The following is a 17,360-nucleotide window of genomic DNA, read 5'->3' on the forward strand; positions in this document are numbered from 1 at the left end:
GATTAAAAATTGAAATATTTTTTATTTTGAAAAGTATTGGATCTAATGAGCTGAGATTTTACATGTTACTTTCAATGCGTATATTAAACGTTTTCTCCAAATTTGAAAAAAGTTCCAAAATACAGTTGAGTGTCCCCTTAAGTACGGTACCTAGGCTTGGTAGATATTTTGTTTGCGTTCATAAAATGCACCTAAAATATTACCGTTTATTTCAGTCATCCTATATATTATATTGAGAGGAATTCAGACATATTATCTCGAGTTGAATGTGACATACTGTATAATACGACTCTAATCTTCTTATGAACAAACACAGTACAATAACAGAACAATTATCCTAGAGCTCTTGAAATGCGATAACAGAAATCTACTAAAAGCCACGATAGAAAGGAACATTCCCTTTTGGTCGAATTTCCTAGATTCTATAAAGTACTTGGCCCTGACCTTTCAAGATAATAAATTAGACGGAAATATGAGAGAGGGTTTTTGAAGATGAAATGGTGGCTGGGATTTAGAAAAGAATGAAGGTGAGTCAGGGATAGTTCCGAGTTTGAAAGGGATGGTAGAGATGGAGGCTGGCGGGCGTAGGGGTGGTTGCAGAGAGGGGTAGAGGGATGCTGTGTGGTAGGGGTGGAAGCTGCAACTCTGGAGCCGGAGCTGGTTTCAAGCCAGTCCGTATCTCGACCACGAAGAGAGAACTGCTGTAGTTGTCGTTGTTGCCGCAACGCGCGCTAACCTCGCTGTATCGTCTGATTTGAAGTCCTAAGATAATTTCTGGTTTCTGGTCGAGGAAAACAAAACAATTCCATCTTCGTATCTCTTTACGTAAGTAAAATTTACACACTTTATTCAGTATCTTAATTTTATATTCCTTCCTACATTAGTAAAGACATCTCAACTGACAGTTTAGTCACAGCGAATTTTTAAATAGTAGAATAAATGGTACTTAAGTACATTCTTATTCTACGCGTAGATTCTGGGTAAAATTTCAGTTTTCCAAGTATTTAATGTTAATTTTTATGGAATAATTATTTAGAAGGAATTCTTACAGGTTGTCACTTCATTATTTTTATCATTTACTATAAATAACAAAAAAAAATTACAGCTCTGATTTAATGTAACGAAGAATAAAATTAATATAGATTGAGTTCAAACGTAACCAGAAATATTTAAGGTACGTCCCGTAAAAAAATCACCATGGAAACGCGTAAACAACTATCTGTGCTATTGACATTCAAAGTTGATGTTCAAATATTATTTCGAAGTGCATGTAATTCTATGTTTGACTACTGCATGAAAATTTGTATTACTGATTTATAAAATGTATTTACATTTATTAAAATCAAAAACGTAAACATAATTTACAATACAGTATTTACTAAATATCCCTATCAAGGTCCCACAGAGAAATTATTATTCCAAGAGATTCAACATTAAATAATATTAAAAACTCTCGGACTAGTATTATAGTGCATATTGAACTAAACTAAATGAGTTGTTGTTTTTTTTTTACTTACAACTTACCAACATTTTTATATTGAACGATGTTTTCACAAATACTTTTTTATTTGTGTGATTGCGTATTTGTTTATTTAGAAAACATAGTAAGAACTCGCTGTAATATATTACCGTGGAATATATTTGACGTTCATCCGTATCAGTAAAACGCTGCAACATAAACCACGATCACTGAAATCTAAGCTTATCAATATTCTTCTGAAGAATTAAGATTTCAATTGTATATGTGAGGGCAATAGTCACATCTCATTGTTTAAAATCACACTTCAACATATCATCTTAACTAAAAGTATTTGAAAATTCAACAAGTCGAAAGTCCCAGATATTATTACATTTCAGTTGCACCTCCATAAATACTTATGTTTATATTATATATATGTATATTACCCCTTTGTTTCTAACTGAATGTCGTATATTTTATGATTCACTTGCCTAATTTTCTGTAGAATTCAAGATGTGGTACAATAATTTGCCACTACTTACAAATCTAAAATCGTCTTATATTCATTGGTATTTTCTACTGCTTTAATTAACTTCATTTTAAATATTTAGACAGAGTCAAGAGCCGAGTTCCAATGGACCTCATATTATAATCAAAATTTATCATCACACCAACCTATGTAAATAATTATTTATTAACAATTATTTTTGTTATTGAGGAGCCCAATCTAGGCTGCCCTCAATTCAGTGTCATGTATTGTAGCCTATTTATATTTTATTTAGAAATGATCTGTATAGCGCTAAATGCGCTGATCGATCAATAAATTACTAAAAAAATAAAAATAAAAATAAAATATTTAGAGACAATTAAATGGGGACTAATCATAAAGTTGTCAAAATAGAATGATTATAATTTCAACATCGTTTCATCTACCAACATTTTCAGGAATGCATTTAGAGTTCCCGGGTAGCTCAGTGGGAGAGCGTTGGTACGTTTAACCAAAGGTCCCGGGTTCGATACCCGGCCCCGGAACAATTTTTCCCTCGAAATTATTCATTTTCAGGAATGTCTCAAAATACCAGCAAGAGAATCATGATGGCTTATAAAAACATAATTCAGTCTCGCGATTTTTATTATGATGCAACAGGCATCACAATTGAAGGATAAGAATTTTTCACTATAAAATGCGAATTATATCGGTTGTATATTGCGTACTATAATACATATTTTATCGGAGGAAAATGTTATTTTATGTAGTAGAATAATAGTAAAGTCAAAACTTATTTTAGATAAAATATATTAGCCATACCATCCAATATCAACCGACTAAACGATATAGCCTATTATGTATGTTAGGAATTTGCTGAGAGTGTATGCACTAAAAACTTTTACGTCCTATACACAGGTGCCGACTTATAAAATTTATGGGGGGTGGGGTGCTCACTCAGAAAAGGAAAATCACATTCAAGTTTAATATAATTTATGTTGAAACTGTTGAAAGTCCTTCTTCATTACAACAATTTTTATAATTAGAATTAGAAAAGCCCATTAGATCCTTAGCAGGCAAGGGCCTCCTCCCATCGGTAGGCAGCTCTACTATTGCTCACGGGGTGAGCTAGTCCCTGTGGGCCACTTCACATCTCCTCACTTCACTTCACTTCACTTTACTTCACTTCACTTCACTATCTTGTATTCTATTGTTACTTATTCTAAATCTAAAATTATGTCTTTCCACTTTTCTCTGTCTCTCGCAATACGCGTCCACTGCGGTCCTATCACGTCAACGAAGTCCTGTGCCCATCTCCTTCTTGGTCTTCCCCTTCCTCTTCTTCCCCTTCTTGGGTCCCAGACTGTAGTGGCGTATGCCCATCTGTCGGCGGGTAGTCTGGCTACATGTCCTCCCCATTTCCATTTTAGTCTTCTCGCTGTCTTGCAGGCCATTTCGATGCTGCTTTTTAATCTGAGTTCTTCATTTCTTACTTTGTCTTGTAGTTTAATCTCTAATATCTTTCTTTCTATTTTGAGTTGACAAACGGCATTGTTAACTGGTAAACTTAAACAGTCTGTTTAATCAATAATTATTTCATTATTAACAACACTACTGTACTATCTTTCATGAGGATTAATAAAATCTTAGCATATTGTACCACAGAAGGATGGCCCTTTTGCGAATTACGTTTTCATAGCAAATGTCTGCCTTGGAATTTCATTTCTAGTGACGAGTTCATTTGCTATTTCATCTAAATCTAAATGCAGAGCTTCTTCTCTGTGAGAATGAATGATAGCTACTTCATTCATTCGCTGTTGACCCATGGTAGACATAGTGTAGGATTTAAGTCTTAAGCCTTGGTTTTTCTGACCCGACGCATGCGACGTGCGAGATGCGAGGCCCGCCTCGCACAAATCCGGACTATGCAAGAGATAGTGAGTGGTTTCTATGGCTGCGAGGTGCGCAGACTTCACACGTCACAGTTATACAGGGACATCATTTTATTTTTACTTCAACTTTTATTGTACCTGAGTTTTTTAATGTACTTCACTCCCACCCCTTCTACTAACGAAGTCCAACTGTCCTCCACACAGAACTAAGGACGCAGGACTGAGTTAGTGATTACAGTACGTTTCAGAAATATTTTCGCGTTTTCCAGTGACGAAAATTTCCAATATTGAATCATATTTTCGCACAGGTACTGTCGCCCGTTTGCCTACGTCGAATCCCGATTTTCCCCACCTGCTTCTGCTCGCTCCACTATAAAGACTAGTGGCTGGGCTTTCTTAGCTCTTTTCTGAAAACATTAATTTCTGTTAGGAATTAATTGGACGTCTGCGTAATATTATGCAACTGTTTAAAATAACTTAAATAAAAGGGCCTCGTTAAGTAATTAACTATCACGTGATCCCCCCCCCTTTCTACGATCCTGCGACATAACCACTTGGACGGACAGTAGGTAGCATTTCTGAGTAATTTTATCTGTGCGGGTCGGGAAGAAGTGAAGACTGAATTTACAGTACGTAAGGCACTCTTTCATAGAGTAGGTACAGAATTATTCAACATTAGTTACTAAGTATGAAGGACGAAACTGATAATTGGAATTAGATGCAATAGTCTATAGTGCGATAATAGGCACAAAAGAACTAAAGCCTGTATCGAAATGAACGGCCACCATTTTCAAAAATGTGTTTAAATATCTATATTATGATTATTTTTCATTTTAACTTCATTCTCTATATCGTACGCTAATGTGCTGTAGACAGTATAATATACACTGCATAATGAATACGTTCGCATGGATAACTCAGTTCGTGAGTAAAAACACTTATTGTTAATACTGTACTGTATTTTGATTAAACAAAACCTAATGAAAATTATCACACTCAAAATGCGATATTTCCTACTTTACGTAAATGGATGAACTACTTTTCTTCCCTCCTGTACCTAGTAAAGTGATTTGTTTTTATTTTACGCCAGTATCATCGAACTCCAGTCGTGGAAGGAGGTAGTAAACGGTGTTTTCGGGTCTCAATCATTAATCTGAAGGTATAGCCAGGTTAATATTAAAAATGTTAGTAAAAATAAAATGATGTCCCTGTAGAAACCACTCACTATCTCTCTTGTAGTTCGGATTTGTGCGTCGGTTCAGAAAAACCAAGGCTTAAGGAGAGGGGAGAATGATCGCTCAACAGTAGAGATAGACACTGGTATTGTGAGAAGTCTCATGAACTTAACACGTTCTGGTAGCATGTCACGAAGAAAAGCTTCTTTCCGAAGAAGATCAAAAACAGTCTGAAAATCTGTGATGGGGTGCAGTTTTGATCTTACAATATCTAATAACATGTCTCCGTGTAAAAGTAGCTTCTCCTTGTCCAAGTCATCTCCATTAAATGTATCACCGTCATTCAAACCATCAATTACAAAACTGTGTGTATAAATAATATTGGAGGTGCTCGGCACCCCCAGTAATTATTTTGGGGGTGCTCAAAATGCAAAGCACCCCCAAAGTCCGCGTCTATGGTTCTACACATACATAAATAGCCTTTTCTGTAACTGTGATAAAAGCAACAGCAGCTACAAAGATTGGTATTACTAAACAAATCGTTTCATATTCACGTCTTAATAATACATAGTATCGGTAAATGGATATCCCGTTCATCTTATGTGCAACCTCACATTGATAAAATAATCGCTTATTTTTCTACATGTCACTGTTTTTACTCGATCGTTCTATTTCAGTCGTTGACTTTATATTGTTGTTGCTCAGTCAACTGTCTGAAGACGGTTTGACACCTATAAGGTATCACTCATCAGGCATCTAAGACAAGAGATAATGGGTTAGGTTGGCTAGTTCCTTCCCCCTTCATTTCATTCACTGCTGACTAGTTACATATTACACTCATCAGTCTTCAGAGACTTTATATCATGTTTATAAATTGAAAAAGTTTCGTTAGGATATTGCCTCTATTTAAACTAAAGTCAAGTCTTCAATACACCCAGGTCCCAGAATAAATTGCATTCTGCTATCACAGTCCTGCGGCCACACCTGTGGAGTAACGGTCAGCTGGCCCGGGTTCAAATCCCGGTCGGGGCAAGTTACTTGGTTGAGGTTTTTTCCGGGGTTTTCCCTCAACCCAATACGAGAAAATGCTGGGTAACTTTCTGTGCTGTACCCCGGACTCATTTTACCGGCATTATCACCTTAATTTCATTCAGACGCTAAATAACCTAGATGGTGATACAGCGTCGTAAAATAACCCAATAAAAAAATCACAGTCCTGCATTCTGGTAGGTACAATAATGTGATACAGCCACTCTTTTATGGCATCTCAAAAATATGTCGGTTCTTGTTTTTTCAATACCTACATTTTTTTTTATTATTCCACATATAATCTGTGGCGTCTGGTCAAAACACAACTCAAAAAAACCTCTTTTGAGATACAAGCATTTTTATTTTCACTTTTCCTATACAAATCATAATTCTAATTTACATAAAAATTGTGAATGAAAATAATATAAGATTAGATGGAGATATTACGGCTATACCAAACGAAAGAGAACTGTTTTATATAGAGCTGCACTTTCAGCTAAAAAAAAAGGGCTATTTTTGCAATAATCATGTCCTGACCAAACACCACAGAATTAAAATAATAAATTAAAATGATATCAAACTTCATACCGGATTTATTAGAACTACTACAGTTTATTAATTATGCCAGATATTTAGAAGGAACAAAGTTCTTTAATTGCTGTATTAGCTTCAAATATTTACATCCTTATACCATATATTTATTTGTTTATTTATTTAATAATCTATTTATTTATTCATTTATTCATCTATTCGTTCATTTATTTATTTATTTATTTATTTAATCTCTTGGAGTTAATGCCATTAGGCTTTTTCTATAACACCATCAGAAATACTAACATAGAAAACAAATGCAGAGAGAAGTAAATAAGGAAAAGAAATAAAAGTATAAATACAAATACAAAAGATACAAATGAGAAAAGAGAAGAAAAAAATAAAAGTACAGACACAAAATCAAAATAGGTACAAATATAAAGAAAAATAACAAAAGTACAGACACAAAATCAAAATAGGTACAAATATAAAGAAAAATAACAAAAGTACAGACACAAAATCAAAATAGGTACAAATATAAAGAAAAATAACAAAAGTACAGACACAAAATCAAAATAGGTAGAAATATAAAGAAAAATAACAAAAGTACAGACACAAAATCAAAATAGGTACAAATATAAAGAAAAATAACAAAAGTACAGACACAAAATCAAAATAGGTACAAATATAAAGAAAGATAACAAAAGTACAGACACAAAATCAAAATAGGTACAAATATAAAGAAAAATAACAAAAGTACAGGCACAAAATCAAAATAGGTACAAATATGAAGAAAAATAACAAAAGTACAGACACAAAATCAAAATAGGTACAAATATAAAGAAAAATAACAAAAGTACAGGCACAAAATCAAAATAGGTACAAATATAAAGAAAAATAACAAAAGTACAGACACAAAATCAAAATAGGTACAAATATAAAGAAAAATAACAAAAGTACGGACACAAAATCAAAATAGGTACAAATATAAAGAAAAATAACAAAAGTACAGGCACAAAATCAAAATAGGTACAAATATAAAGAAAAATAACAAAAGTACAGGCACAAAATCAAAATAGGTACAAATATAAAGAAAAATAACAAAAGTACGGACACAAAATCAAAATAGGTACAAATATAAAGAAAAATAACAAAAGTACAGGCACAAAATCAAAATAGGTACAAATATAAAGAAAAATAACAAAAGTACAGGCACAAAATCAAAATAGGTACAAATATAAAGAAAAATAACAAAAGTACAGATACAAAATCACAATAGGTACATATATAAAGAAAAAAATAAAAGTAAAGACATAAAATCAAAATAGGAACGAATATAAAGCAAAATAACAAAAGTACAGACACAAAATCACAATAGATTCATATATGGAGAAAAAATAGAAGTACAGACACAAAATAACAATGGGTATAAATATAAAGAAAAATAATAAAGTACAGGCACAAAATAACAATAGGTATTTATACACTGACGGACAAAAAATTTGGGAGACTTGAATTTTACTTTGTAAATGTATTTAATTGGTCACTAATATGTTTTAAATAGTGATCAATAAGATTATAATCTTACTACGCAAAAACATAAAATGAACATGAGTTCACAACACCAACAATTAACAACAATAATGCTAATGCCTATTGTTGTCACACTCTGCATAAGCAAAATTTTGTTCAAATCTAGATTGTGATATTATTGTTGGTAATTGTTGATGGTATGAAATCATAATCATCTTCGTGTTCAGTACATGTTACATTTATATTCGCATAATTAAATTAATCACCATTTAAAACATATTGGTGACATATTAAATACAAAGTAAAATTCAATTGTCCCAAATTGTGTGTTGGCCAGTGTATAAGGAAAAAAGTAAAAGTACAGACACAAAATCACAATAGGTACAAATATAAAGAAAAATAATAAGAGTACAGACACAAAATCACAATAGGTAGGCCTACATATATAAAGAAAAAAATAGAAGTACCAAATATCACAGTAGGTACAAATATAAAGTATACAGTAGTATATTAACTGCCCAATATAAAGTAGTTTTTGCTATAAACTTCCCTTATTAAAGGATTGCCACAAGGACAGAGTGTTATAAACAATTAAATTTAGTGAAAGTAAAACTCTGTTTACAAATTAAAATATTAGATTTACAATAAATTATTAAATTGCACATATCACAATCTCCAATCTTAAATAAAACATATTAATTTTGTTAAATCCATAAATATGGTTTCTCAAAATTGAAACAGGTCCCTTAATAGCGATAACGACCAATCGGAGTGATTAAAGTAAATAACATCTAAATGTGTGTAAGTATAATATAGCTACTCGTAAATTTAATTTCAACGATCGAACATAATGAAAATTTACCCAAACAGAAGTCAAAAATATTAATATTTCACACTTAAAATCTCTCATTTCTATGTCCAAAATAATATCTAGCAAAACATAGATCTTCCACCCGTAGTGCCAGGAATCCTAGCGACGTTTTAAAAGTTCGTGGACCCACTCAGTTCTTGAGAAACAAGGACTACTTTCGGAACGATAGTCTTCCCTTTTTCAAAGTTGATTCTTTGACAAGCGATACACTACTTGCAATGCCGGCAGCTTCAATAAGATAGCGACGCAGGTGGTTTCCACCTTTGGGCACTTTGGAACCTCTTGACTCTCAGGGTCTGATACGCTATAAAATCGATAGTTGCGAAATCTGGGCTGAGTAGTGGATATCCTAGTGGCATTCAGATGAGTTTGGCAAACACTCTCACTGACAGTCTAGCCTATGTGGCCCTATGGCTTTGAATTATCTTTAAGTAAACTCATTTTTCTCAACATTAATCTCACTACAGGTTTTGATTTATCTAGAGAAAGTCAAATTCGAGTGGGATTTAATTGACTATTTCACGATAAGAAGAAATAAAGTATTCTAATACAATAAAACATTAATTGATTGACTAAAATTCTATTTCACTAATGTTAGCTTCACCAAATCGCTTGAACGGAACCGCCATTTTCAATTGACTATCGGTAAACAAATGATATCGCGAAACATTTTTTATAGTGCCGTAAAGAATTTGCAATTTAAAATGTTGGCAAACAAAGAAACAAAAGGTAGGAAGATTATAAAAATAGAAGAAGGTATATAGAGATTAAAAGAAATATACGATAAATATTAATCCAAATCTATAATCAGTTACATGAACACAAGCCAACTACAACACACAATAGAAACAGGAAATGAACAAGAGTAAAAACGGCGTACTGGTATACCCACACATTCTAACATGCGACATGAGCACAGATGTTAAAGCGTGTATGATTAAACTTAAAAAAGAAAAAAAGATGTACAGTGAAGCCAACATAAAAAATTATCTCCGTACACAATCCACTCTACATTGGCATTAATTTGGAGTGATTAATTAAAGGATATATTCAAGACTAATTCAGAAACATGTTAAACGAATTATCCTTGCATTAAAAACGGATGTTCTCTGAACCAAATAATCCTATTTTAATTATTTGTAAGTTATGTAATAACTAGGGCTAGGATTTTGATGAAATTGCATCTTTTTCTAGTAAGCCAGAAACATTGCTGCTCTAGTATTTATATGTTATGTGATAAACTGAGTGTTTTAAGACATATTCGTTAGGGTTTTTTTTTTTAATTGTTTGCCTGTTTCAACTCGTAAGACCATCTTTTGTTTTATTCGGTCATTTTTTAGGCATTTTCATTTAATTTTGGCCATATATCCTTACTATTAATGTAAAATAATGTTTATTTCCTTTAACATTTTCTTTACATATTTTGTCCATTAATATCCATTATTTTGTGTGATATTTTAATCGTTTCTCTACACAAATATTACCATTTTAATGTAGTACACCCCATGTAATGGATCAGTCCAACCACCCCTTCAATATAAACTTCTCTATACCTGTTAATTCCGGATAAGAGTGGCCTTGTGATAGACTGCATGGAAACTAAAAGTAAATCCATGGCGCTACAGCCCATGAAGGTCCAAGACAGACCAGCCGACAGCTGACCTCACGTCCACATACCAACGCAGAGGTGAACGATCATACATGAAAACTACATCAAGTAAAGTAATTAATTAAAGTCTACTACTTAGAAAAAATTATGTAAAATTTAATTCAATTACTAGTCTATATATTTAGTACAAAACCTCTTTTCCTACTAAGCCAATTATCTAAGATCAATTTTTACGGCATTTTAAGAATATTTTTGAAAGATTTTTTAGGTCATAAATGCATTGTTTTTAGGAAATCTTTTCATGATTTATAGGTCATCAAAATCCTAGCCCTAGTAATAACAATTAAGACAAAATTAAAGGAATTATCCTTGCACCAAATGAGTGCTCTCTGGACCAAAATGATCGCAATTTAATTATTTAAAAACAATTTCAATTAAGTAACATATTAAACGATTTATCCTTCTATCAAGCACGTTTGTTCCCTGGACCAAAGTACTATTTTAATTATATAATTACTTTATATTTATTTCTAGTGAATTAAGCCATTACATGCTTTCTTCTAGTGCTATTAGGTTTTGTTATGAGAAATTCTTGTAAATTTAAAGTCAAAACTATAATAATTTTGTATAATTCCATTGTTCGATCTAAATTAGAGAATGCTGCGGTTATTTGGAACCCAGTTACTAACAAATATATTCTGTTACTAGAAAAAGTTCAAAATAAATTTCTAAAATGGTTATATTGCAGACTTTATAATAATTATTATCATACATTTCCATTTTACTAGTTTGCAGATTAGACAAAATTGTCAATCTTTAAACTTTCTTTATAAAATTATAATTAACAATAAGTTGGACTGTGTTTATTTATTTTATTATATAACATTATATGCACCTTAGCTTAATACAAAATTTCGAAATTTCTCTTATATACCAAGGGCAAATACTGAATCCCACAAAAATTCCCCAGATTTCCAAATGTCACAGTTATACAATAAATTACATCCTCATCCGAATGTTGATATTTTCAATATGAATTTCTCTAGATACAGAATTATTTGTTATCATATTTTACAGAATATTGTTGTTAGTTAATTTGAAGCTACTTTCACACCTTATTTCAATTTCTCTCTTCTTTTTCCTTTCTCTTTTTCTATTTTGTTTCAGTTTTCAATAAGTGTATGTTGTCTTTTCCTTGTTTATGTTTTATAAATTAGTTTGTCAGTCTTGAACATTGTAATTGGGCTTTGCCTGTTATGTTCAATAACAAATAAATAAATAAATAAATAAATAAATAAAATAAATAAATAAATAAATAAATAAATAAATAAATAAATATCAACATTCCTTTCAATAGGGCGGTTTATTCCTCTAAACTCTCTGCCTGTGAATGTTTTCTAAGAAGTATATCATTTTAAGTCACTCATTTTACATAGCTTCGAATAAAAGAAACTTTCTGACATATCGTATATGTGGTAAAATTTAATCATAGTGGTGTCCCCTGCACATTAGTCCACTTGCAGTGTTCAGCTGCTATTCCAAGGCCTCTCGAAGAAAGTGCTGGCTGGCATCAAGGTCCCAGCATTTCCCTCGTGGTGCAGTGCTCCACTCTGCTCGGACGTGCCGCGAATGCGGATCCATCCGTCACCTCGTCTCCCACTCTTCTTGCAGTTCAAAGTTTCACATGTGATAACTTCCGAATACTCCATACGGCAATAACTAGATCTCGTAACTTTATGCACTAGAAAAGCTGAAAATATGCATGCAACTATGCAGTAAAACCACGATTTTGTATATAAGCCCTACAGTTGCGAAGGTCAATACTTAATAAATATGCATACATAGATAGTTGCTGACCACCAGGATCGCTACTATCGCCTCAGCACAGACCCTTTCCCGAGCAGACGATAATGTATGTTCGGGTTTTCTACTTCAGTGTATGGAATTCAGTGAAATATTATATTATAAATTTATTGCGTATCATTGCTAAGTTTTATTTAGTGTAATGTGTCTATAAGTTCAGTTTATTTCTTATTGCATAATCTGATCACAAAACTGTGTTATTTTAATGTGAAGAGAATTTTACATGTTAACATAATCTATTCGCGTCAACATTTTAAGTTTAGAATGAAAGCTATTTTAAGGTTTAATAAGAAAGAATTTATATTGTGATTTTAATTTAGCACATCTACCTTCCTTAATTGTAGACGGAAAATTTACCATATCACTCCTATGAAATTATGTACGTACGATTGCGTTACTTAGTCTCTTAGGAAGTAAATACAATAATTCAGTACGTACTCGATTTTAATATTAAAATACAGACAAATGGAATGTGCGGAATATCATACATAATATTATGTTTAATTATAATCTATAATTGCGAATATAGGAATATAAGTTAACTATAGTAAACATAGCCTATAATTTCCATATGGCATAACATACATGTAACGGCAGGACATTGGAGACCACTAAAATTAGACAGAAAGGGGCAACTCGTACAGTAAACATAAGCTATAAGTTCAACACATCTAAATATCTGTGCGGTGCAACTGAAAATTATTGAATCGTGCATAAATGAATGTACAAGAATTTCGCGATATTTAATCGAAATAAAGGCAGATATTACACATACAAACAACGTAATTTTCACACCAAAAATAATATTACACCTTAACTCGCAAGTGAATTATGTCTGAAATGTATTATAATCATCGTTTTAAATTTCATTAATGCAATTACACTACATTTTAGAGAAATATTATGTTACTCTTTACGCATTCCAACTAGTTTATATGGTTGAAACGCCGCCCTTCGCGATCGGGTTAAGCGAGTCACATGGTCTGCCTTACGGCCTGTATTAGATTACGATGGCAGTGACACAGTCTATTGTTCCTACTACTCACAGCGCTCCAAGCGGCTAGCAACTATCGCGAGAAATGCAAAAAATCATCCCAAGCTTCGTAACTGCATATAATAAACTGTGGTAAAACTATTGAAATATGCATGTGTATGTTAAATTGACACATGTAATGTCAATTAAACAGTGTTCATGGGTTAGATAATAAACATATAATATATATAAAACACAGTTGTATGAACACTTTACAAATGATGATAATTAAGATTGGTAAAATTCAAACATGTTTCGGAGGGTGCCCCTCCATCTTCAGTGACATTACCACGACGCTGGTACAGGTGTTCGACAGCGATGTATCGTGGCTTAAAGGATGTATCGTCAGTCTCCTTTAAGCCACGATACATCGCGGTCGAACACCTGTACCAGCGTCGTGGTAATGTCACTGAAGATGGAGGGGCATCCTCCGAAACATGTTTGAATTTTATCAGTCTTAATTATCATCATTTGTAAAGTGTTCATACAACTGTGTTTTATATATATTGTATGTTTATTATCTAACCCATGAACACTGTTTAATTGACCTTACATGTATGAGTTTAATATGGAAGCTAGTGAAGAAGAAAAACTGGTCAATCTTTACTACGACGTGCGTCTTCAAATAGGACTTTTAAATAAAAAAATCTGGTTCAATAAAACATGCTTAAGGGAGGCAAGGTCAGTCTCCTTTAAGCCACGATACATCGCGGTCGAACACCTGTACCAGCGTCGTGGCAATGTCACTGAAGATGGAGGGGCACCCTCCGAAACATGTTTGAATTTTACCAATCTTAATTATCATCATTTGTAAAGTGTTCATACAACTGTGTTTTATATATATTGTATGTTTATTAGCATGTGTATGTGTTTATTCATATTGCAGCAAATGGGTAAATACCCGGTGGCAGTGGTAACTAATTACAATCAATGACAATTAATAATAAACACAATTAATAATAATAATAATAATAATTATAATTATAATAATAATAATAATAATAATAATAATAATAACAAGGAAAATCCTAAATTAAGAGAAGCACGATCACTTAAAATAACATTTAAATTAAATCTAATTTGTATCTTAAAGCTAAGTTCGAACTAAAGCCACATTCTACTATATACAGTCACGAAGCTTGAGTTTTGAGGGTGCTAGAAACAATAGACTGTGACGGTACTATTTTGCATTGCCTGTAATGAGGCGATATTAGCGATCCTAGTGGTGAGCAACTATCTAATTTTTGCATATTTACTACGTATTGAGCTTCGCGACTGTATATACTAGACTGTGCTAAAACCTACAAGTATGATATGTTCATACATGTACAAGTACCTTTCAGCACTACATTCATTTCGTTATCAATTTACTCACTGCACTGGACGTAAGACAAATTTCACTGATACTATCCTGATTTCACTAACACTTCAAAACATTTCAGTGTTCAAATACTTTGCTCTACCACTAGAAACTATAAAACTTCACTAACACAAACACACTTCACTGACACAACACATTTCTTCACTGATACAACACTTCAAATAACAAAACATTAATTACACCCTTTATTATACTACCGTCTATTAGTAAAGACCTTAAGCCTATTTTTAAATACATTTTTGGTTATTGGTAAAGCCTTTAGTAAGTCTGCAGGTAAAGCATTCCAGTCCCTGATAGTACGATTGAGAAAAGAAAACTATCCAGTGTCCGTCCTCTGTCTTCTTTCCCTCAATTTATGTGAGTGGTCGTTCCTTGAAGAGTAATTTGGCGGCTGCAACCTATTTTTTATTTCTCTTCAGGCAGGCTCATCACTATAAGTTTTGAACATTGCGCATAATCGAATTTGCGTTCTCCTGTCCGCCGTGAATGTGTCCCATTTTAAAGTGCGTTAAATTGAAATATATTCAGTAAAAATATATTTTAGAGGCTTAATAATACGATATATATGAAAATAATTGAAATTGATAAGTGTTAAGAAGTCATATTGCATAGAAGACGATTCTCCCATCAATAGAAAAACATTTGCCTTCCGAAATCCAGTTCTTCAATAAACTTTTCTGCTACTTTTTTTCTTTCGGCCTGTCGGCGTTTAAACTTATAAACAGAACGATCATGCACTAGTTCTTCGCTTGATTGTGCAGTAAAACTTGCTGAAATGAAAATTTACACTCCACGAGACTTCATTGTCGCAGGTGTTTAAATACATTCAGTTCTGTTTCTATGAAATCTCAGCGCACTAGCAGCACTGTCGTCGCAGCAGTTCAACGACCTCAACAATACGTGACTTTATTGTCGCAGTTGTCTAAATACATTCATTTATGGTTCTAAAAAGTTAGTCATGGCTCCTGAAAAATCACACTTCCAAGACTAGTATAGGGTACACAGAGTAGCAGCTAACCTCATGTTAAACTGGAAAACGACCATCTTATTCCAATCATATTTTAGTAACAGAAGGCAAATGACCAAAATTGAAGATCAATTTAGTGAATACAAATATATTGATATAGGTGTACCGCAAGGAACAATTTTGGGACCTATTTTATTTCTAATATATGTTAATGATCTGCTAAATATAAATTTAGAAAAATTTAATGGATCTATATATTCATATGCGGATGATACAGTAGTTATTTTCAGTGGTTTTTCTTGGCAGGAAGCATATAGAAATGCTAATACAGGTGCTAACATTGTTAAAAATGGCTTAATTCCAAATTCCTTTCTTTAAATATATCTAAATCAACTTTAGTTCCTTTTTCGTTAACAGCTGCCAGTGTTCAAAATTTAAAATTTAGCGATAAATATAGACTAATAATACACAGTGAAAATTGTTTAGATCCCAAAAGTTGTAAATGTCCACCTTTGAAAGAAGCCACGTATGTCAAATATCTGGGTATCATTATTGATCAGAATTTAAAATGGCCTCATCACATTACTTATCTTTGTAAGAGGCTTCGTAAAACATTTATAAATTCGTTAATCTTCTATGCTACTTACCTATTAGAGTTCTACAAAATGTTTATTTGGCCATTATTCAGTCTATCATTCAATATAGTATAATTGTTTGGGGTGGAAGTACAAAAATTAATCTTAGTCCGTTAAATTTACTACAAAAACGAATAATTAAAATTTGTTTGAAGAAACGTTTCGATTATCCAACTAAATTAATTTATTCTGAATTTAATGTATTTAATATTGAACAAGTTTATAAGTATACGCTGTTAAAATTTTATCATAAAAATCGTAATAAGTTTGTATTACAGACACACAATTATGACACAAGACGAAATATTAATTCAACATTAGTAGAACCTAAATGTCTCACATCTGCTGGTCTAAAGCATAGCATAAATTTTGGCCCTCGGTTGTACAATGCTTTAACTAAATTACACCCAGAACTTCTAACATGTAACCCATTAACATATAACAAGAAAATTAGAAATGTGTTAATATCTTCAATTTGATTAAATAAATTTATAGCCTATGTGTATGAATTAATCAACCTATATTATATTTGTATATTTGAAATATATATTAGTCCTACTTTTCACGTGCGATATTATTCTTCTCTAGTGTTAATATTATATTATATAATTCCATTGCCGCTGTAATTATATTTTAGTTCCTATTTTATTTTACTTATTTATTTATATTATTATTATTATTATTATTTTTATTTTAATATTATATCTGAACTGCGACCGAGCACGAGCGCTGCTCATTCGGTCTCAAATTTTGTTAATACTACTGGATCTTCTTTTTATATTGCTTGTATTATTTTATTTGTATTTCTCTTTGTTTGGTTTGTAATTATATTTCTTTCTTTATAATATACGCTAGGGACAAGTGTCCATTATCTTCGCAGCAATTTCATGTCCTC

General features: G+C 32.3%; 1 protein-coding gene across 2 annotated transcripts in view; it reads left to right on the forward strand.

The window, feature by feature from the left end:
* The first annotated feature begins 658 nt into the window (after positions 1-658).
* The window catches only part of LOC138701752 (uncharacterized), a 797,192-nt gene continuing 780,490 nt past the window's right edge, over positions 659-17,360 (forward strand). Inside the window, exon 1 of one of the 2 annotated variants that reach the window (XM_069828978.1) lies at positions 659-825. The gene's annotated coding sequence lies outside the window, so the exon portion shown is untranslated. The remainder of the gene's footprint in view (positions 826-17,360) is intronic. The other variant, XM_069828976.1, reaches the window with a different exon arrangement.

This window comes from Periplaneta americana, chromosome 6, assembly GCF_040183065.1.
Source record: "Periplaneta americana isolate PAMFEO1 chromosome 6, P.americana_PAMFEO1_priV1, whole genome shotgun sequence".
Classification (NCBI taxonomy): Eukaryota; Metazoa; Arthropoda; class Insecta; order Blattodea; family Blattidae; genus Periplaneta; species Periplaneta americana.